The following is a 9,459-nucleotide window of genomic DNA, read 5'->3' as shown; positions in this document are numbered from 1 at the left end:
TTTTTTCTGTTTATGTGGTGCTGAGGAATCAAATCCAGGGCCTCATGCATGCAAGGCAAGCACTTTACCACTGAGCCATCTTCCTAGCCCTTATTATGGGTATTCTATGCTTTATAATAAGTAAGGATATAATAAAGCTGGCTGACAAACATTGAAAATGATGTCAAAGAACACAGTACAATATCAAAAGAAATCTAATTCCCTTAGAAAAACACTGTCAATCCTTTGTGATTATCTCTACATAATTTTTCTTAGGAAAGACTATGCATATAATTTTGTATAAAGTCACATCTACAAAATTACCTTTTGCGGTATGAAGCAACTTTACCAAGTTCCATGGATTAGGTCTTAGATCTTTGGGGACCATTATTCAGCCACTAGATTCCACGGATTACTTTCCCTAGCCTTCATAATCAGACCCAGTGTCCTTTCTCTCACGTGCTAGGACTTAGGAACCTTGAATGTGGTTTAAGAGCAAGAGGACCATGTAGCAAATAGTAAGGACATTCATTAACTGCTCATTGAAACTTAGCTGCCTCTCCCTACTGACTCTAAAAATGAGTATAGAAAGGCCAATGTGTGTAGGTAGGAGGATTGATTAGTATTCTTGTGGAAATGTATCAGGATAAAAGATAAATAGCAGACACTGAAAAGTGCAGTATTTCCCAGAAACCAAATTAGGCTTCATAATGTAATCTCTACCAATAAACAAGGCCCACATATTCATGTGTGCATTGAAAAATTAAATATCTATTGAAAAATCTTCTATATCTAGGTATCTAATAAAGCCTCAAACAGGAAGAATAAAGGTTAAAGTAAATGGAAACAGTGGGAAAGATCTCAGCAGAAAGGATTTATAAGTGTTTCCTTATCTAAAAGGAAAATTTAGATCTTGTGAGAAATGAAAATACTGCACTTATGAAATGAAAGCGTGATATGATTTTTTTCAAATATTAGGGGCAGAAAAAAATTGAAAGTAAATTTATGATAGTTAAATATAAAAGAGAAATCCAATAATAACTTTAAAGGAAAAGTGGAAAGTTGAGGAAAACTCTCAGAAAAAAAAACTAGAATATTAAATTTCTAGGCCTTGGACCATTGAGCACTTAGAATTCCATCAGGATGACTAGAGATCAGAAAGAAAGCATCATCAGAGGAAACACTGAAACATTCTAAGCTGAAAAATAGGAATTTTCACATTTCTCAGTGCTTGAGATGTGCTCCTCTGCTGAAGAGCACAGGGTAGGGAAGGACTCTGGGTATAAAACGCTCATAGAAATATTCAATTGCGGGGTTGGGAAGGTGGCTCAGTGGTAGAGTGTTTGCCTTGCATGCCTGAGGCCCTGGGTTTGATTCCTCAGCACCACATGAGCAGAAAGAAAAAAGCCGGAAGTGGCACTGTGGCTTAAGTGGTAGAGCGCTAGCCTTGAGCTGAAGAGCTGAGGGACAGCGCCCAGGTCCAGAGTTCAGACCCCACGACTGCCCCCCCTTGCCAAAAAAAATAAATAAATAAAATATTCAATTGCTGCATAAGGTGGAAAAATTGTATGGTAGAGAAAACTGAGAGATAATTTGGGGGGGGGGCTATGAATCCAGTCTTTTGGGTGAAGCAAGATATTGGTAATGCAGCTATCAGAACCAAGAAACATAACTCAGTTGTATACATAGTTACTCCCTGATTCTGTAACCCTAATTCTATCTTAATAGTATACCTGTTGAAAACACTTCCTGAAGCTCAAGTGTAAGAGGGAAGTAGTTGGGAAGTTGTTGACAAAATGAATTCCCAAATAATCTTCCTTTAAATTACTCTGGTTCCTGTCTCACCTACCACCTAGCTCAAGCCTCAGACTGGGATTCTTCATTTCTTTGGCACTATTGGCACTCTGAGCCAGGTACCTTTATGGTAGGGGATTCCTCTGTGTATTACGGAATGCCTAGCAGCATTCTTGCTTGCAATCCACTGCAGGATAGCAGCACCCTCCCTTACTTCTTTACTTGTTCTGTCCAACCTAACATCACCCTCAGTTCTAAGGTTTTTTTTTAATTTAAAAAAATATTTTTTTATTTTATTTTATTTTATTGTAAAGATACTGTACAGAGGGTTACAGTTACATGACTAAGTGAATGAGTACATTTCTTGTCAGGCATTGTTACCTCCTCCTTTTCTATAAAAATTTATCACCATATTTCTAGGAATATTTACCAATTCTTTAATGTAAAAAACAATTTTTTTGATCCTTTGTAGTTCAGATCCTGTTTTCCTCTTTTTGGGGGGGTGACCTCTTTATTTCAGTTAATTATGTCTTTCTGAAATCTATTTCATATAGAATTTATGGGTGTGTTGTAATTTAAGCTATCGATGATTAAGCAGTGTGACGGGGTTTATCATTGGTGATGGTTAATATTGATTATTAACTCAATTGAACGTGGGAGATTCCTAGGAGATTCACAAAGCACACTCCCATGCAGGGGTAAGGATATTTCCAGAGACAATTGGATCATGGGAGCTCTGATCAGTTTTTTAACTCACTGATGGATCCCAATTTGAATAAACAGTTGAGAGAGAGCAGAAAGCTAGGCCTGGCTGGAGGAGGTACAATGCGGCAGAGGGCATATCTCACCTCTTCCTGTTACTCTGATACTTCCTGGCTCCATGGGGTGAGCAGCCTTGCTCTAGCACAATCTCCTCCAGCTTGCCTTCATCCCAGGCCCTCATCCCTTTCATCTTGGAAATGGTGATGAATTCTTTGGGAGGACAATGTAGATGGAGGAAGCAGCAGGTACCAGGAAAGGAGAATTAAATTCACCTACATTCTAAAATCTGTCAATCATACAGTGGAGAAAACTTATAAGAGATAATGTCTGTTTAAGGCCAGGAACCCAATCTTTTGGGTGGGGCAAGATATTGGTAATGCAGCTATCAGAACCAAGAATCATAACTCAGTTATCTCCATAAAGACTGTCTGATTTTGTAAATACAATTCTATCTTAACAATATGCCTGTTGAAAAGCGCTTTCTGAAAAAATGTGCAGGTTCCATAAAAGGAGAATTAAATTTGTGTGCAGTGGAGCAAGTCAGTGGAGCAAGCCAGCCTTGGACTGCAATCTCTTAAATGAGGATCCAAAATGTATCCTTCTTTTTAAGTGGTTCTCTCAGGTATTTGTCACAGTGACCAACAAAACCACCACCACTAACAACAATAAATACACAAATGGTAGCTGGAAATCAATTTCCCTGACTATTTTAAAGGTATTATTACAATTTTTAGCTTCTAGTATATCTGTTGAGAAGTTTGATGCCATCCTGACTTCCTGAATGCATATTGTTTTTATCTTCTCTTTGTAACGAGTGTTATGGAATTTGACAGTGATTTATTTTTCCTCACAAGTCTTACAAGACATTGTGCTGATGGCTAGTTCTGTCAATGTGAAAATTCCTATTTTTTTCTTGACCCATTCATCTACTGAGGGGCATCTGGGTTGGTTTCACATCTTAGCTATGGACACACACACAATTTCAAACAAAATAAATAAATGATTAAAGTGATGGAGATGTTGAATGATGGATATTGGACTGCATCAGGAAATAAGCCTTTGTCTCCTCTAGTTCTTTGGAAGAGTTTCATACTGGCATTAATTTTTTTTTAATACTCGCAATAGCTTCTCAGGGAATCCATTTGCTTCTGAAATTTACCTTAAGGGATATTTGTTTTCCTTAAAACTTCATTTTGTTTTAACTAAAACCATTCAAGATTCACAAAAAGAATAATAGAGAATAAAGAAGAGGAGGAAGGGGAGGAAGAGGAGGAGGAGTAAAGGAAGGAAGGAAGGAAAGAAGGAAGAAGGAAGGAGGAGAGGAGGATAAGGGGGGAAGAAGAAGATCATTCATCAACTCAGGATCCTGATATAATAATTCATCTAATATTTGGCCCCTGTTCTTAACTTGCTTGTTAAGATTGGAATTCATCAAAGTACAAATTCCCATAAGGAAGGAGCTTCATATAAACTCCAGGATTTACTGTTGTCCACTAAAACAGCACACAAATCACATCCATTAGTGGAGGATGGTAGACTGTCCTACTCCACTCTGCCTCCTCTCAGAAGGAAATAGCCTGAAGCCATCACAAACTTCCCTAAGGCAGTTAGGGTTTCCTGCCTAGAGGGGAGGAGGATGACCCAGAAAGGGGGAAGAGCCAGGGAGGTGCATCACAATCCATTAACCAACCAATGCAGAGTCTAGGGGAAGGGATATTCTATTTCTACTAATGATTACCATAACAATTCAAACAGAATTACTTGTATACCTTGTGAAGAGTTATTCATCAGTAACTTTATTTTTATCCCTGTTAAGCGTTGGGAGTTATATTATTTATTCCATTTGATTCAACACAGCTTCTTTAGTGCTCCTTTTGTTATTTTATTTGTTATTTTATATCACTGCAGGACAGTGATATGATTATTATTTTACAAGTCAATATTCATTTAGAGTGGATCGATAATCACCATAGTATTTGTTTTTTACTCCTTCTCTCAGTTCTTACTGGAATATTTTTTTGACATATAACCTGTGAAATTTCTTTTTTATATGCTCTGATTAGAGTGAACTCTCCCAATTTTTATATTTTTGTTTGTTACTTTTATTTAAATATATTTTTAGCTCTCATTTAGCAATCCAGTGGCTGGACATATAACTCTGAGTAAGCATTCAGATATTCCACTCAGCTTTGGCTTCTGTTTTTGCTACAGAGAGGTCAGCCATAAATTTAATAGCTACTTTAGCTGCCTTCATTTTTTTCATTGGTAGGTGAACTTTTACTGTGATATCCCTAAGCACAGACTTTATGTTATTTATGTGTCAAAATTGTTTTGATTCTCGAGTCTCTGAATTAATATCATTAGCTTGAGAAGATTTTCAACCATTATCTTTTCAGAGTCCTACTGAAAATATTCTTTTTCTGAGACTAATTATATTGTGCATCTTCTCACTTCACATTTGTCTCCTACCTCTCATCTTCGGTGCAATTTTCATGTTTTCTTGCTTGGCGCTATATCTTAGTTTATTTTCACTGATTCTAACTACAAGTTTTTTAAAAACTTATTCCCTCAACTTTGTCTAATTTTCTATTTAAATAATTTCTTGAAATATGATTCAGTTATTTAATTTTACTCTTTCGGTCTTTTGAGATAGGGTCTCACTGTATAAACTAGTGTGGACCAGAATTCACAATATAACAATCCAGAATCACTTTACACTCAAGGTCTTCTTGTTTCTCCTGCCTGAGTGCTGGGATTACACTTGTGCAGCATCACACCCAGCTGAATTTTATTAATTATTTTTGTTTATTTATATTTATTTATTATATTACATATATTATATGTTATTACATTTATATTTATTCACATTTTTATTATGTTTATTTTTATTATGTATTTGTATTTGTAAACTTTCATCTGGTACAAATATGTAACTATAAAAGCTATTTGTTTTTCAGTTTTCACTACTGGTAGATATTTTCTATGTGTGACAAATGGGATCCAAGAGCTTGAAAGGTCTAATGAATTAAAATCTTTGTGGGTCTTTTCTAGTATTTCATGCAGCACATCTTCACATGCTTTTTTCCCTTCTCTTTTGATTATTTGTTCTTTATTATTTGTGAAAAATCACTTTAAAAAGAAAAGGTAAAGTCAGGTGTTAGTGGCTCACGCTTCTAATATTAGCTACTCAGGAGACTGAGTTCTGAGGATCAGGAATGAAAGCCATCCAGGTCAGAACAGTCCATGAGACTCATTTCCAGTTAAGAACCAAAAGAGCTAGAAGAGGAGCCTGTTGCTTCAGCTCAGGACAACAGCACCCAAAACCTGCCACCACCAGTCCCCCCAAAAAAGAGAAGGCATCTCATCTACTTCCAAAAAAGATTCTGGAATCTTTTTTGGTTTTATGTTTTTTTCTTTTATGGATACAATGATTTCGACTAGATGCACTTAAGTTTAGAGCCTTCCGAAAGCAAGTGCATAGGGCCTAAGATTCCAGGATTGCCCTTCAATGTGAATCCAAGCTGTGAACCCCCACAGGGCAACTAAGCACTCTTGATCTGAAGGTGCACACTTAGCTGTTCTGGATGGAAAAGTTCTTTAAGGAGTCTTACACATCCTCTAGACTTTCATTTCTTCCCATTTATATCATAGGATATTAAAATAGAATTCAGAATGTCTGAGATAACAGATTCATGCTCTGCTTGTTTCTCTGGATTCTAGATTTGCTTTCTGCTTGACTTGATTTTTTTGAAGTCTTTTAAAAACAAATCAAGGCTTGAAAGAAAGATTTAATCTTGTCCATTTAGTTGTTTTCTGTAGACTGTGGGTTTGAAGAGCTTAGCTTATCTTTAGTGCAAGCAAAATTCCTTTTCAAAGCTTTATCTAGCATCTACCCAGAGTTCACAATTAAAGTAAAAAGACTTTCTTTCTGAGCAGTATAAAGAATTGGGGCAAAATTGTTCTACTGAGTGTCCTGCTTGCTGAATTTAATGTCTTACTTATCTTTTCCCATTCACAAGGCATATTAATCCTCGCACCCTGGGTGCTCCTGTTTACTTACTGTAAGACCAAATGCACCAACTTACCAGAGTGATGTAGTGATCTTATCTGTAGGAATTTCCATGGAAACAGAAAGTCTCTTCTCTTAAACAGTGCTTTATCTTAGATACTTACACATTTACATGCAATGGAGATGGTAAGAATGGAAATCTCCAGAAGCTTAATTTGGACAGAATTCTAGAAAGGAAGAGTTAACATCCTCAATTCAGTACTCCATTCTCCTTCCAGAGGAAGGGAAGTATATTATCAGATATGGTGAGAGAGAGAGACAGAGAGAGAGAGAAAGAGAGACAGAGACAGAGACAGAGAGACAGAGAGAGACACACAGAGAGTCTTGAGTTAGGTTAATTACAACTTGGATAGACCTGAGCTTGATTCCCAGCTCTTCTACCTTTTGTTGTGGACATGCAGCAAGGTATTTCATTTTTCATAAGAGGATATACTTACTAGGTAAGACTGAAAGTTGGATGGGATCATGGACGAAACATAATTACACATTGCCTGACATAGTAGTAACTCAGTAATTGTCAGTGACTATCATTTTCTTTTCTGTCTTAGAAACAGTTCACAAAACAACAATTCGATACGGAAAAAGCTAAGAAAAACATCTTTTGCACAAATTATCCATTTTAATAGATAGAGATTGGCTATTTGAACAGTGATAAAAAAGAGTCAGGAAAGAATATCATAATTGATTATGAGCATCTTCCATGAAAACAGCTATAAACTGGTACACCAATGCCTCTGAGCCACTATAATTAGAATAGTTTGATAGAGGAAAATACACCTTTAATTTCAGTATTTCTCAGTATGCACTGAGTTAGTTATTAATTTTTGCTTGGATTATAATTACGCATATGCTCAGAAAACCAAAATGATATGCAAATTCCAGAAAGTTCAGCATATCATTCCAATTGAACCAAACTGGCACGAATGCATGGTGTCTAACATGGCTGCCTTGCCATGTAAACATGGCCTTTGCTTCCTGCTTTTTTCTCCATTTGAAATTACCAACTCCGTTTGTCATGTCTGTTGAAATATATTATTTGTGGCTTCCAAAATCCTACAATAGGATTATGTATTTCACTTTTTTGTTTAATTATAGCCTTAATGTTAGGTCATGATATGTTGAGATCACCAAAAAGTCATCAATTTAAAAAAGCTTGTTTGCCTCTGTGTCTGACTAGATCCAGCACACAACCCGTCACATAATCAACAATCAGAGTGTATTTGTTGTAGAAATACATGTGTAGATAAATTTTTCTCAATCCTATGGGATTAAAAAATATGTGGTTTTTATTTAATAAACCATAGAACACTTCATAATGAAAATTTCTACTTTGATATGCCATTTGGGTAGTAATGGAAATAAGGCATAGCTTTATTTGTATAACTCTCCAATCCACTAGTCATTGTTTAAACAGAAAAGAAGCTATAAGTTTACATAGCTCAAAATGAAAAAGGGTCTCCTTTTGTTTGAATTGATGTTAAGGCCATGAGAATCTGACATTTTGATCCATTTGGTCAGACATGAATGTCCTTATAATGATACTCTGGAAAGTTACTTTTGAATTCCCTTTTGGCTAGACTACGTAATGAGCATGGCACCAAGAGCTGTGTAGTCTGTATCACGTCCCTACTCCCCAGAGATGGATCTTCCTTTGAAGATTTGAAAACTTAAAAATAGATCCTTCAATAGAAGTCCCATTACCCTAGCTCATGTTTGTGACCAAAGATTACAAGTTGCTGAGGTTGGATATTTCCTAAATCTTTTATTTTTTATTTTCCTTCACTAAATTGAGAATGGAAGTGCCTTTGCAGATTTTAAAGCAAACACTACCTACTCAATGGGTAGAAAAACAAAACTTTCCTCCCACTGGACAGATGTCCTTGAAACCAAGTATGATTATTCTTATTTTCAGCAGGAAAACACCATTGAGTAACAGGATATGAAACTTAGCTTTTGCTGATTCTAATCAGATCTTGAACTATATTTAAGAATCAGATGAAGGAGAGACAAAGAGGATGGGAGGAAGGGACAGAAAGAAAAGGGAAGGGAGAAAAACAGCCCTAGTGAATATCCTCTTAAACTGTACTGTCTGGAGTTTCAGGCTTCAGTTTATGCCTTCTACAAAGCATTCTGATGCTTCTGAAGTCACTTGCCTATTCAATTATTCTTTAGAACCCAAATTTAAGGATAAGCACTTTTAAGGAGTCCAAATAAATAAGTCCATCCCTTGCATCACATCAAACTGCCAAACAGAGAGTACAACCGATGGAGATCATGGATTGTTTAAGTGTCACTTCTACTGGATGTTTCCCTCCAAGTAACAGTTTCTTCGCCAGAAAGGAAAATGCTTTCCCAAATACCTTCTTTCTACTAAGCAGTCTTTGGTAGCTTTAAATCAGAGGCAGTATGTGCCGGAAGGGGACAACAGTGTTTGCCTCTGGCAAAGAGAATATGAAGGTGCAAAGCAGTTCCAACAAATGCAAAATGCAGCTATAAACTCTGAACTTGAATGACTTTTGGTCTTTGTTACATTTGCCAAAATTTTGTGTTGCTTCAGTGAGCTCTATTTTTCCAATCATAGAGCTGATGGTACAAATCACCATGCGGTTGTCTTCCCAATTCTTCTAAAATTTCCATTCCTTCTATTTCTTCTATTGGGAGCGAACTGTTCTCAACATGTAGCAAGGATGTTTGTTTGGCAAAACAACATAGCTATGACTACCAGCAAATGAAACGTTTTTTTTTCAACCAAACTATCATACACTGAATAGTATCAGGGAACAGCTAATTTTAAAGGTTGCTTTTTGCTTATTTTGTTTTTTGGAGTCATGATTAGGGCATAAACAATAGTTAAA

This window comes from Dipodomys ordii, unplaced genomic scaffold, assembly GCF_000151885.1.
Source record: "Dipodomys ordii isolate 6190 unplaced genomic scaffold, Dord_2.0 Scaffold72, whole genome shotgun sequence".
In the NCBI taxonomy this organism is placed as follows: Eukaryota; Metazoa; Chordata; class Mammalia; order Rodentia; family Heteromyidae; genus Dipodomys; species Dipodomys ordii.
Note: the sequence above shows the minus strand (reverse complement) of the source record.